Raw genomic sequence first — 13,445 nt, 5'->3', positions numbered from 1 at the left:
TTGAATAAAAGAAATGGCAGCCAGTGTAGTGTATTGCTCCTCCTGCAGAATGTTCGAGGTGAGGGGAACCTCCGGTGACCCTGCCGACTTCACCTGCTGGAAGTGCATCCGTCTCCAGCTCCTATCAGACCGTGTTAGGGAATTGGAGCTGGAGCTGGATGAACTGAGGATCATTCGGGAAGCTGAGGGGTTGATAGATAGAAGCTACACGGAGGTCGTTACTCCACAAATCAAAGGCAGCTGGGTAACAGTTAGAGGTGGGAAGAGGTCAGTGCAGGGATCTCCTGTGGTCGTTCCCCTCAACAACAAGTATACAGTTTTAGATACTGTTGGGGGGGACGGCCTATCGGGGGCAGGCTGCAGTGACCGGGCCTCTGGCACGGGGTCCTGCACTGTGGCTCAGAAGGGAAGGAGGGAGAATGGGAGAGCACTAGTCATCGGGGACTCGATGGTGAGGAGTACGGACAGGCGGTTCTGTGGGCGCAGGCGAGACGCACGGATGGTTTGTTGCCTCCCTGGTGCCAGGGTCCGTGATGTTTGTGATCGCGCCTTCAGGATCCTTAAAGGGGAGGGGGAGCAGCCAGAGGTCGTGGTGCACATTGGCACCAACGACGTAGGAAGGAAGGGTGGCACAGATGTTAGAAGTGAGTTTAGGGAGTTAGGCTGGAAGCTGAAAGCTCGGACGGACAGAGTTGTTATCTCTGGTTTGTTGCCGGCGCCACGTGATAGTGAGGCTAGGAATAGGGAGAGAGCACAGCTGAACACGTGGCTGCAGGAATGGTGTAGGAGGGAGGGCTTCCAGTTCTTGGATAATTGGACTGCATTCTGGGGAAGATGGGACCTGTTCAAACAGGACGGGCTGCATCTGAACCAGAGGGGCACCAATATCCTGGGAGGGAGGTTTGCTAGTACTGTTCGGGAGGGTTTAAACTAGTTTGGGAGGGGGATGGGAACCGGACTTGTAATCCAGGGACCAGTGGGTCCACTCAGAAAGACAAAGAGTGTAGTGAGGTATTGGGGAAGGTAGCACTGTCACAGAGGACAGATGGGCACGGAGAAGGGTTAAAGTGCGTATACTTCAACGCAAGAAGCATCAGGAATAAGGTGAGTGAATTGAAGGCGTGGATGGGCACTTGGGACTACGATGTTGTGGCCATCACTGAAACGTGGATAGGTGAGGGGGAGGAATGGTTTTTGGAGGTACCTGGTTATAGATGTTTTCATAAGATTAGGAATGGTGGTAAAAGAGGTGGGGGGGTGGCATTGTTAGTTAGAAATAGTGTAACAACTGCTGAAAGAATTTTCGAGGAGGATCTGCCGACTGAGGCACTGTGGGTTGAGGTCAGGAACAGGAAAGGAGCAGTCACCTTGATGGGAGTTTTCTATAGGCCCCCCAATAGCAGCAGGGAGGTGGAAGAGCAGATTGGGAAACAGATTTTGGAAAGGAGCAGAAGTCACAGGGTAGTAATTATGGGGGATTTCAACTTCCCAAATATTGATTGGCAACTCTTTAGATCGAATAGTTTGGATGGGGTAGTGTTTGTGCAGTATGTCCAGGAAGCTTTTCTGACTCAGTATGTAGACTGCCCGACCAGAGGGGAGGCAATATTGGATTTGGTACTAGGTAATGAACCAGGGCAAGTGATAGAGCTGTTGGTGGGCGAGCACTTTGGAGATAGTGATCACAATTCTGTAGCATTCACTGTGGTAATGGAGAGGGATAGGTATGTGCAACAGGGCAAGGTTTACAATTGGGGGAAGGGTAGATATGATGCTGTCAGGCAGGAACTGAGGAGCATAAGTTGGGAGCATATGCTGGCAGGGAAGGGCACGGTCGAAATGTGGAACTTTTTCAAGGAGCAGATAGTAGGGGCCATTGATAAGCATGTCCCTGTCAGACAGGGAAGGGATGGTCATGTGAGGGAACCGTGGTTGACAAGAGAGGTTGAGAGTCTTGTTAGGAAGAAGAAGGATGCGTATATAAAGTTGAGGAAAAAGGGCACAGGCATAGCTCTGGAGGGATACAAGATGGCCAGGAAGGATCTGAAGAAAGGGATTAGGAGAGCTAAGAGAGGGCATGAAAAATGCTTGGCGGGTAGGATAAAAGAAAACCCCAAGGCCTTTTACGCGTATGTCAGAAATATGAGGATGACCAGGGGGACCATAGGTCCGGTCAAGGACAATAGCGGGAGACTGTGTGTTGAGCCGGAAGAGATAAGTGAGGTTTTGAATGAGTACTTCTCTTCGGTATTTACGAATGAGAAGGGGTGTATTACTGAAGAGGACGGTGTGAAACAGACTGGTAAGCTCGAGGAAGTGCTCGTTAGGAGGGAAGATGTGTTGGGGTTTTTGAATAACTTGAAGATAGACAAGTCTCCCGGGCCTGACGGGGTATATCCAAGGATGTTATGGGAAGCAAGGGATGAAATTGCAGAGCCGTTGGCAATGATCTTTTCATCTTCTCTGCTGACGGGGGTGGTACCAGGTGATTGGAGGGTGGCAAATGTTGTGCCCCTGTTCAAGAAAGGGAATAGGAACAACCCTGGGAATTACAGGCCAGTTAGTCTTACTTCGGTGGTAGGCAAGTTGATGGAAAAGGTGCTGAGGGATAGGATTTCTGAGCATCTGGAAAGACACTGCTTGATTCGGGACAGTCAGCACGGTTTTGTGAGGGGTAGGTCTTGCCTCACAAGCCTGATTGAATTCTTTGAGCAGGTGACCAAGCAAGTGGATGAGGGTAAACCAGTGGATGTGGTGTACATGGATTTTAGTAAGGCATTTGATAAGGTCCCCCATGGTAGACTTATGGAGAAAGTCAGGAGGCATGGGATAGTGGGGAATGTGGCCAGTTGGATTAAGAATTGGCTAACTGATAGAAGGCAGAGAGTGGTCTTAGATGGTAAATACTCAGCCTGGAGCCCAGTTACCAGTGGCGTGCCGCAGGGATCAGTTCTGGGTCCTCTCCTGTTTGTGATTTTTATTAACGACTTGGATGAGGAAGTCGAAGGGTGGGTCAGTAAATTTGCAGATGATACAAAGGTTGGTGGAGTTGTGGATACCGAGGAGGGCTATTGTCGTCTGCAAAGGGACTTGGATAGGTTGCAGTGCTGGGCTGAAAAGTGGCAGATGGAGTTTAACCCTGAAAAGTGTGAGGTCGTCCATTTTGGAAGGACAAACATGAATGCAAAATACTGGGTTAACGGTAGGGTTCTTGGGCATGTGGAGGAGCAGAGAGACCTTGGGGTCTATGTGCATAGATCATTGAAAGTTGCAACTCAAGTGGATAGGGCTGTGAAGAAGGCATATGGGGTGTTAGCGTTCATTAGCAGAGGGATTGAATTTAAGAGCCGTGAGGTGATGATGCAGCTGTACAGGACCTTGGTAAGGCCTCATTTGGAGTACTGTGTGCAGTTCTGGTCGCCTCATTTTAGGAAGGATGTGGAAGCCTTGGAGAGGGTGCAGAGGAGATTTACCAGGATGTTGCCTGGAATGGAGAATAAGTCTTACGAGGAAAGGCTGAACATTCTAGGCCTCTTCTCATTAGAAAGGAGAAGGATGAGGGGTGACATGATAGAGGTTTATAAGATGATCAGGGGAATAGATAGGGTAGACAGTCAGAAACTTTTTCCCCGGGTGGAGCAAAGCGTTACAAGGGGTCATAAATTTAAGGTGAAGGGTGGGAGATATAAGGGGGATGTCAGGGGAAGGTTCTTTACCCAGAGAGTGGTCGAGGCATGGAATGCCTTGCCCGGGGAAGTTGTTGAGTCAGAAACTTTAGGGACTTTCAAAAGGCTTTTGGATAGGTATATGGATAAAGGAGAATGATGGGGTATAGATTAAATTGTCCTTGACAGAGGACAAAGGATCGGCACAACATTGTGGGCCGAAGGGCCTGTTCTGTGCTGTATGTTCTATGTTCTATGTTCTATGTTCTATGAACCTAACAAGCAGATGGAAAGGTGAGTGGAGCATTACCTTGAACTCTACATAACGGAGAACATTGTCATTGAAGTAGCTCTCAGCACCATTCCAGACTTCCCTGTCATGGAGGAGCTGGACAGCGACACCACCATAGAGCTCAACAACGCCATTGACCGTCTTGCCAGTGGTAAAGCCCTGGGAAATGATGATATTCCACCTGGAATCATCAAAAGTGGAAAAGCAGCTCTGCTGCAGCATCCCCATGAACTTCTGTGTCTCTGTTGGAAGGGGAGATCTGCGCCTCTCAACATGCGTGATGCAAACATTGTCACCTTGTGCAACAATAAAGGCGATCGCAGTGACTGCAGCAATTAGCGAGGCATCTGCTTGCTAAGTATTGTGGGGAAGGTCTTTGCTCGCATTGCTCTGACCAGATTGCAGACCCTGACATCACATCTATCCTGAGTCTCAGTGCAGCTTCAGAGCTGGTAGATCGACAGTCGACATGATTTTCTCATTTCGGCAGTTACAGGAGAAGTACTGTGAACAGTACAGACCACTCTACATTGTCTTTATAGACATCACCAAGGCCTTCGATCTTGTTTGCAGAGACGGACTCTTCAAACTGCTGTGGAAACTAGGCTGCCCTCCTGAACTCTTGGGCGTCATCTCTTCTTTCCACGAGAACACGCACAGTTCCGACAGTTACAATGGAGCAACATCAGACACTTTCACGATCAGCAGTGGGGTAAAACAGGGCTGTGTCCTGGTGCAAACTCTCTTCGGAACGTAGGAGGAGGCAGTTTACGCTGTCGAGCCTGATCTGTCATTCAATTACATCCTTGATGATCATCTACCTCAACACCACTTTCCCGCGCTCTCCCCATATCCCTTGATGTCATGAGTATCAAGATTTCTATCAATTTCTGTCCTGAACATGCTCAATAATTGAACTTTCACAAACCCCTGAGGTAGAGAATTCCAAAGATTCACCACCCTCTGAGTGAAGAAATTCCACCCTATCTCAGTTTTAAATGGCCTTTTAAATGAAACTTTAAGGAATACAAGCCCCGTTTCCTCAGAAGACAATCCCACCATCCCAGGGATTAGTCTGGTGACCCTCCGTTGCACTCCCTCTGTGGCAAGTATATCCTTCCTTAGATAAGGAAACCAAAACTGTGCACAATACTCCAGCAGGATCTCACCAAGGCTCTATACAATTGCAGCAAGACATCTTTATTCCTGTACTCATGACCCCTCGTGTTAAGGCCAACATACCATTTTCCTTCCTAATTGATTGCTGCACCTGCATGCGAGCTTTTGGTGTCTCATGAACAAGGACACCCAGGTCCCTTTGGACATCAACACTTCCCAACCTCTCACCATTTAAGAAATATTCTGTCTTTCTGTTTATTCTACCAAAATGGATAACTTCACACTTATTCACATTATATTCCATCTGTCATTTCATTCACTTATCCTGTCCAAGTCCCCTGGAAGCCTCCTTGTAACCTCCTCACAGCTCACATCCTTTACAATTGGCATATTTTTCTCCATGCTGCTATTTTAAACTTTCAGTGACTCAGATGGGGGTGTCCACCTGCATACCAGAGCTGATGACAAGCTGTTCATCTTGGCAAGACTGCGCACCAAGACCAAAATGAGTCAGTTCTTGGTCTGTGAGTTGCTGTTTGCTGATGACGCTGTGCTGACATCCCATAATGAAGTTCATTAACAGCAGCTTGTATATCGGTTCTCCCTGGCCTGCAAGGAGTTTGGACTGACGATCAGCATCAGGAAGATCAAAGTTATGGGCCAGGACGTAGAGACTCCACCTTCCATCAACATCGACAGCCTCACTTTGGAGGTTGTCAACAGCTTCACAGACCTTCGATCAACAATCACCAGCAATCTGGCCCTTGATACTGAAATCAGCACCAGGATTGTCAATGCTGCAGCTGTCATGTCAAAGTTGAGAAGACGAGTGTGAACCGACAGCAAACTGATCGAAAATACAAAACTCCGCGTGTACCAGGCTTGTTTTCTCAGCACCCTCCTTTCTAGTAGAGAAGCATCAACAACTTATGCAAGCCAAGAAAAGCAGCTGACCAGCTTCCACCTCCGCTGTCTCAGATGGATATTGGGCATCTCCTGGCAGAACAGAGTGCCGAATGCAGAAGTACACCAGCGTGCAGGGATCTGCAGCATGTTTGCCCTCTTGAGTCAGCAGTGACTCTGTTGACTGGGTCATGTGTGCTGAATGGATGACGGTCGCTTTGCCAAAGACATGCTCTTTGGTGAGCTTGCTATCAGCACGAGACCAACAGGTCACCCACGTCTGTGATACAAGGACATCTGCAAAGCGAGATCTCAAGCTGACTGGGATTGGAGTCGATGCATGGGAAGTCCTTCCTGCTGACTGGAATTCCTGGAGAAAGGCATTCAGGAAGACCATGGGAAAAGCAGAGGACCAAAGAAATGACCAGATGGTGGGAAAGAGAGCTCAGAGGAAGGAAAAATTATCCGTCGACCTCGGGCCAATGATATTCATCTGTACCAGCTGAGGAAGGGATCGTCACTCACGAGTCGTCCTCTCCAGCCACAACAAACGATGTTTCACACAGAAGTGACGTACACCCCGGGTGTAGCCCATCGTCTTCCGAGACGGACGGTTGCCGATTACAATTACAACTCCAGCTACAACTACAAGAGCGAGTCAGAGGCTGGGAACACTGCCGTGACGAACTCAGCTCTTGACTCGCCAAAGCCTGCCCACTATCTACAAGGCCTTCCTCTGATTTCGATTGCACACACATTCGTGATCTGGCTCTGTAGCTTAGTTAGTTAAAGCACCTGTCTAGTAAACAGGAGATCCTGGGTTCAATTCCCAGCAGAGCCGTATTTCACAGTAGCAACATGCTTGAAAAGTTTCATTATCAACCTTGACATCTGTGTCTTGTGAACTTTAATTCAAAATACTTGATGAATTTCAATCGCATAAAAAAACAGCCTTTGTGAAGGATATGAGTTTGGAATGGCTGTTCCTCCTTGTACAGAATTTCAGTGCTGATACATCAAAGGTAACTTCTTTGACATAAATTTGTTCACAGTTACATTCAACCTGGAAAACAGCTTGATATTAATCTCACTGAAGGAGAGTGTTTGTGTCATTATGTGTTGCTTTTAACCGAGACTGGGACATGACGCAAGTGGGAGGGTTTATCTGAGGTTTGGAATATTTGTCAGTCAGGAACAAGAAAAATCAAAGGAACCAATAAGAAAACCTAAGTCTCATGTGGTTACCGAGAAACGGTAAGAAGATATTAAACTTTGTTGTATTTAATACAACTGTGTGAACTTTGATCTTTCCTGACTTTTATAAACAGTATTTGAAGGGTCTCAGTAAAAATGTTCAGTGTTGATGAGAGTGGGGTCTGGGTGAGCAGCTGCTTCATGTGACAGGGTCAGGACTGGATGCAGGAAGTTCTCTGACAGTCTCTCTCTGATGGGTGGAGTTGATTTTCAACTGGCAGCTGTTGCTGTTTTGATAATTCAAGTTCCCTCCACCGATTTTTTTGGACAGACAGTGCAGTATGAGGATGTAAAGGGTTAATGCTGAAGAGAAGTGGGATTAACCCCTCCCACAATCAGAGTGATGATGTAACAGTCACATGAGATGAGGTTTGGGAGGAGAGAGCAGCACCAAGGATGCGAGTTTCGGAGGCTTGATGAGTGTGTATATAGTATTGTGTAAATTAGAAAAGAGTTCTTAGTTCTTTCAGCAGGAAATGTATCCAGAAAATATCACGAAACTCACAATTTTATTATTCAGGAGTTGGAACACAGTGATATTAACTCCAAGTGACAGTAGTGGTTTCATTTAACAAAAGAAAAGGAGAGAATAATATTGCTCATTGATTGAAATCCCCCAGTGAGGAGACAGTTAAACAGGTGATCTGTTGGGGCATCCTTCGATCCAAGGTTTCGGCAGCATTTAATCTCCCTTTTTGGTGAAATTCTCTGTTTTTTGCATCTTTTTAAATCCAGCTTTTATGGACCAGTGAAAAAACTGAAAAAAGTGAACAGATCCATCCTTTCTTTTTTTCCTTCTTCCCATCAGTTTCTCTTTTCTGTCCCAATTTAATCTGCTGTTTTATCCATTCCAATCATAATTCAACATTCCAATCAAATCTATTTGTTATTCCACAGTGTCTCTCCATGTGTTTTATTCTGTTGTATTCTCTCACAGTCTGTTTGATGATCAATTTTACATCTGACTCTCTGTTCTGGTGAAGATCAGAAGCAGTGTTATCTGTTTGCAACACCCGACAAGTCGGCCTGATGCTGTGTCTCATCGATAATGTGGAGTTGGGAACATAGGAACATAGGAGCAGGAGTCGGCCATTCAGCACATCGAGCCTGCCCCACCATTCAACATGATCATGGCTGATCATCCACTTCAATGCCCTTTTCCCCACACTTTCCTCATATTCCCTTATGTCATTTGTATTTAGAAATCTGTCAATCTCTGCTTGAAACATACTCAATGACTGAGCTTCCACAGCCCTCTGGGGTACAGAATTCCAAAGATTCACAACCCTCTGAGTAACAACATTTCTCCTCATCTCTGTCCTAAGTGGCTTGCCCCTTATTTTGAAATTGCGTCCCCTGGTTCTCGACTCCCCAACCAGGGGAAACATCTTAGCTGCATCTACCCTGACTGTCCTTTAAATATTTTGTAGGTTTCAATGAGATCACCTCTCATTCTTCAAAGCTCCAGAGAATACAGCCCCAGTTTCCCCAATCTCTCTTCATAGGACAGTCCCACCATCCCAGGAACAAGTCTGATGAACCTTCTTTGCTCTCTATCTATGGCAATAATATCCTTCCTAAGGCAAGGGGACCAAAACTGCACACAGTACTCCAAGTGCAGTCTAACCAAGGTTCTATACAATTGAAGCAAAAATTCACTACTCCTGTACTCAAATCCTCTTGTGATAAAGGCTAACATACTATTAGCCTTCCTAATTGCTTGCTGCACCTGAATGTTAGCTGTCAGTGACTTATTGCCATGGATACCAGGTCACCCTAATACTCTATACCTCAGTTAATAAAGGAAAGGATTCCATTTACCTGCTGAACCAGCTTATTGACCTGTACTGCTACTTCAGGGATCTATGGACATTCACTCCAACGTCCCTCACTTCCTCTACACCGTTCAGTGTTCTCCCATTAATTGTGAATTCCTTCGCCTTTTTTGACGCCTGCTCTCGCTGTTCCCTGCTCTCCGAGTGAACTCTTGCTCCCTCTCTCTCCTGGGCTCTTTATGCTCCACTCTGCTCTCACTGTTTCCCGCTCTCTTAATGTATCAATATTTGTTTGTCTTGTGTTTAATTTAAAATATGGATGAACTGTATTTTACAGTTGTAGGTTTTATTTGGTAATCCTGTGCAAGTTGTGGATTGGTATTTAATATTAAGCTCTGTGAAAATGATTGTGAATGAAAATATAACTTTCAATCTTATACATGGGCTGGTCTGCATGCTCCAAGTCCTTCACTTTGTAGTAATGGCTTGATACTGTATCTTTCAGTCTTAATCTCTGTGGGATTTTTGAACTGGTATGTAATGCATAACTTGGTCTAACGTTCTGATGTACATTATTGGGATTCATAGGATCATAGGAAATAGGGGCATTAGGCCATTCAGCCCATCAAGCCTGCTCCAACATTCAAACAGATCGTGACTGATCACCTACCTCTACGCCATTTTTCCCTGCCATCTCCATATCCCTTGATCTTGTTAGTATTTAGAAATCTATCGATTTCTGTCTTGAATATGTTCAATGCCCTCTGGGATGAAGAATTCCACAGATTTCTCACCCTCTGAGTAAAGAAATTCCTGCTCATCTCAGTCTGCCCTTATTCTGAGACTGTGTCCCCTTGTTCTACACTCACTAGACAGAGGAAACATCCTTTCCATATCTACCCTGTGACACCCTGTAAGAACTTTGTCTGTTTCAATGAGATCACCTCTCATTCTTCAAAACTCTAGAGAATTTAGGCCCAGTTTCTGCAGTGTCTCATCATAAGACAATCCCACCATCCGAGGGGATGAGACCGGTGAATCTCTGTTGCACTCCCTCTGTGACAAGTCTATCCTTCCTTAGATAAGGAAACCAAAATTGTACAGAATACTCCAGGTGCGGTCTCATCTAGACTTCATACATCTTTACTCATGTACTCAAATACGCTTTCAATGAAGCCAACATACCACTTGCCTTCCTAATTGCTTGCTGCACCTGCATACTAGCTTTTCGTGTCTCATGAACAAGGACACCCAGGTGCCTTTGGACATCGACACTTCTCAACCTCTCACCATTTAAGAAATACTCTGTCTTTCTGTTTATTCGACCAAAGTGGAGAACTTCACACTTATTCACATTATATTCCATCTGCCATGTTCTGCCCATTCATTTAACCTGTCCAAATCCCCTTGAAGCCTCCTTGCATTCATTCTGTACCTTTGAATTCTGTAAATTTTGCCTGTTCTATTTCAGATTTTATATTTAAAATGTGACCATGGTGACAGAGTTTATTTAGATCTGATAGTGAGTTTGTTTTTGGACTGTGATTGATGTATCAACCTGTCAGCTGTACTGAATTGGAGTGAAATAGAAACAACTTCTGTCTCTCCTGCTGTTGTTTGACTGTTGGGTTGAAAATGTGTCTCTCTTGACTTTGGGATCAGTGTCTGTCTGACTACTTCTTTTGTTTGTTCCAGTGGAACTGATGAGCTGGCAGTATCTCTGTGCTTTGGGAGTGATCCTGTACCGATTGTGTGTTGGAACGAGATCACTGCACTTTTCCTTGTGTCCAAGAATCACCACATCCAGTCAGGTTCCTTCATGTATTTTCCTGCAGGAATGAAAGAACTGGTGAGATAGAAGATACAAAAGCGATCAATGTAATCGTCCCAATAATAATCATTATGAACAATCATAAAATGAAAACCAGGAACACAAACAGTGTCAGTGTCTGACTCCACTGCAGTACTGCAGTATTCAGCTTCTGTTTACCAGGTGTTTGCAGTGGTTTTACAACAAGTTTGTGACATTCAGAAACAACACAAGCCCTGCACTGCTCAATGACTGGGACTGTCCGATAGAGCAGTGACCTTTACACAGTCACATTTCTATTTCAACGGAAAACAAGCAGCCACTATTTAAAATGTGCCTTTCACACTTCTCACCTGGTGTCTGCAATAAATGCTCTTTGTCTAACTGTCCACATCGTTATTTTGCGGCTATTTTCCCCCCACTGTTCACAATCCAACAAACAGTGAGAGACTGGAACTAAAGCAGGAAAATTCCCTCTCCTTTGGGTGGTGAAATTGTCAGTGATTTTCAATAGTGATTTCTTCCCATTGTGTCTCTCTGAGCCTGTACAGACACTGTCCGAGAATGAACTCTCCCTTCCCCGTGTCCCCGGCTCACTCCATGTTCCGGGAGCAGCTCCTGCTCCACAGTTTCTGTTACAAACACTCCCCGACTCCCCCTCAACTTCCCACCACTCAGTGCTAATCTCTGAGCACATCTGCGGACACGCTCCCAAAGCAATGGCTGCTGGAAGCAGATGCTGTTTGTTCCCTTCCCCCGGGCCCGGGAAGTCTCCATTAGCAGCTGATTTAAAGCATCTTCCCCTGATTGAGTGAATGGCCTCACAGACTGGGTTGGGGAAAGGATGCACAATGGCTCCACTCCTCATTGTGATGTCCCACTGGGGGCGGGGCAACACAGCGCGTGCGCAGATCTCTGCAGCAATTCAGCATTCAAACATCAATGGGAACTTTCCCCATTTCACCCTCATCAAAGTCCCAAAGAAAGTGAAGAGGGGCTTGGACGGGAGGGAGGGACGGGGTAGGGGGAACCTAGAACCCAGAAAGCTGCCCACTTGCCCCATTTTGATGCTCAATTTGCGGTCATTCCCTGCAGGGGGTTTGCTATTATTGAGCCCCTCCTGGTAAAACAATCCGACAGAAAGAGGGGAGAAAGGAGGGAGCCGGTGTGTTTGCTGGGACCTTGCAGAATTCATTTCAGCAGCAAAAGTCCCGGGTTATATTAACCCGAGTGGAACACGCTGTCAGTGAGAGGAAAACCGAACGGCCCTTTTCATCTTTTCATTGGAAACAAAGTAGAGCCGGAAGTGCGGCGAGCAGAGCAGACACACAAGCTCAATGACAGGAGAGCTCGGCCGTCCCTGAGTTTCAGCTCCCGGCTCTTCCATTTCCTCATCCACACTATCTTTACTGTGGATGTTCAGGGGTTCCTTGTAGGATCTGAGGACTGTATCCAATAAACATTCTGAGTCAAAAGATCCACACACTCTCTGTTATCAAGATTTATGGGCAGGAATGTTTCAAAACTTTGTCTATTAAATCATTGTATTATTCACAGAACTAATGAGGCAATTGGTTCATTATTCAGGCCTTGAACTTGGTTTGGGTAGACCGAAAACTGAGAGGTTCAGCACCTTTTCAAATCTTCACTACTGGCCGTGTGGCTTAATGGGTAAGGCGTCTGACTTCGGTGTATTTAACGAGGTTATCAGAAGATTGTAGGTTCGAGTCCTGCCACGGTCATCTTGGGCGATCAGTGTTTAGCACCGCAGCCTCACAGCTCCAGCGACCCGTGTTCAGTCCCTGTGCGCAGTTTGAGTTCTCCCTGTGACTGCGTGGGTTTCTTCGCACAGCCAAAGACTTGCAGATTGATCGGTAAATTGGCCATTGTAAATTGCTCCCAGTGCAGGTAGGTGGGAGAAGAATGGTGGGGCTGTGATAGGGAATATGGGATTAATGTCGGATTAGCATAAATGGGTGGTTGTTGGTCGGCACAGACTTGATGGGTCGAAGGGCCTGTTTCAGTACTGCATCTATTAATAAATAACTGACTTTTTTGATGAAGTAACAGAATGGTTGATGAAGGGAAAGCAATGGATGTTGTCTACATGGATTTTAAGAAAGCGTTTGACAAACTACCACATAAAAGGCTGGGTAACAAAACTGAGGCTAATGGAAAAGGAGGGTCAGTATCTGCTTAGATTAAAAAATGTATGAAATATCAAGAAAAGCGAGTTGTGGTATTTAGTTGTTTTTCAGAATGGAAGATGGTGGACAGTGATGTCCACAAGTGTCAGTGTCAGGACCACCATATATAATAAATGACTTGAATATTGGAATCACAGAATCACAGAATTGTTACTACACATTCACAATGCTTCCAATTTTCGTATCATCCATAAACTTTGAAATTCTGCCCTGTACACCAAGGTCTAGGTCATTAATATATATCAGGAAAGGCAAGGGTCCCAACACTGACTCCTGGGAAACTCCACTACAAACCTTCCTCTAGCCCGAAGAACATCCATTGATCACTACTCTTTGTTTCCTGTCACTCAGCCAATTCCATATCCATGTTACTACTGCGCCTTTTATTCCATGAGTTATAACTTTGTTCACAAGTCTGTT

General features: G+C 45.7%; 2 non-coding genes across 2 annotated transcripts; both read left to right on the top strand.

Moving 5' to 3' along the window:
- The first annotated feature begins 6,746 nt into the window (after positions 1-6,746).
- trnat-agu (transfer RNA threonine (anticodon AGU)) lies at positions 6,747-6,820 on the top strand. Its single transcript has one exon. It is a non-coding gene; the product is annotated as a tRNA-Thr (tRNA).
- Positions 6,821-12,471: 5,651 nt separating this feature from the next.
- Positions 12,472-12,560, top strand: trnar-ucg (transfer RNA arginine (anticodon UCG)). The gene is given in 2 exon segments: positions 12,472-12,508; positions 12,525-12,560. It is a non-coding gene; the product is annotated as a tRNA-Arg (tRNA).
- Positions 12,561-13,445: the final 885 nt, after the last annotated feature.

Source organism: Heterodontus francisci, unplaced genomic scaffold, assembly GCF_036365525.1.
Source record: "Heterodontus francisci isolate sHetFra1 unplaced genomic scaffold, sHetFra1.hap1 HAP1_SCAFFOLD_51_1, whole genome shotgun sequence".
Classification (NCBI taxonomy): domain Eukaryota; kingdom Metazoa; phylum Chordata; class Chondrichthyes; order Heterodontiformes; family Heterodontidae; genus Heterodontus; species Heterodontus francisci.
Note: the sequence above shows the minus strand (reverse complement) of the source record. Positions and strands in the feature narration are given on the sequence as shown.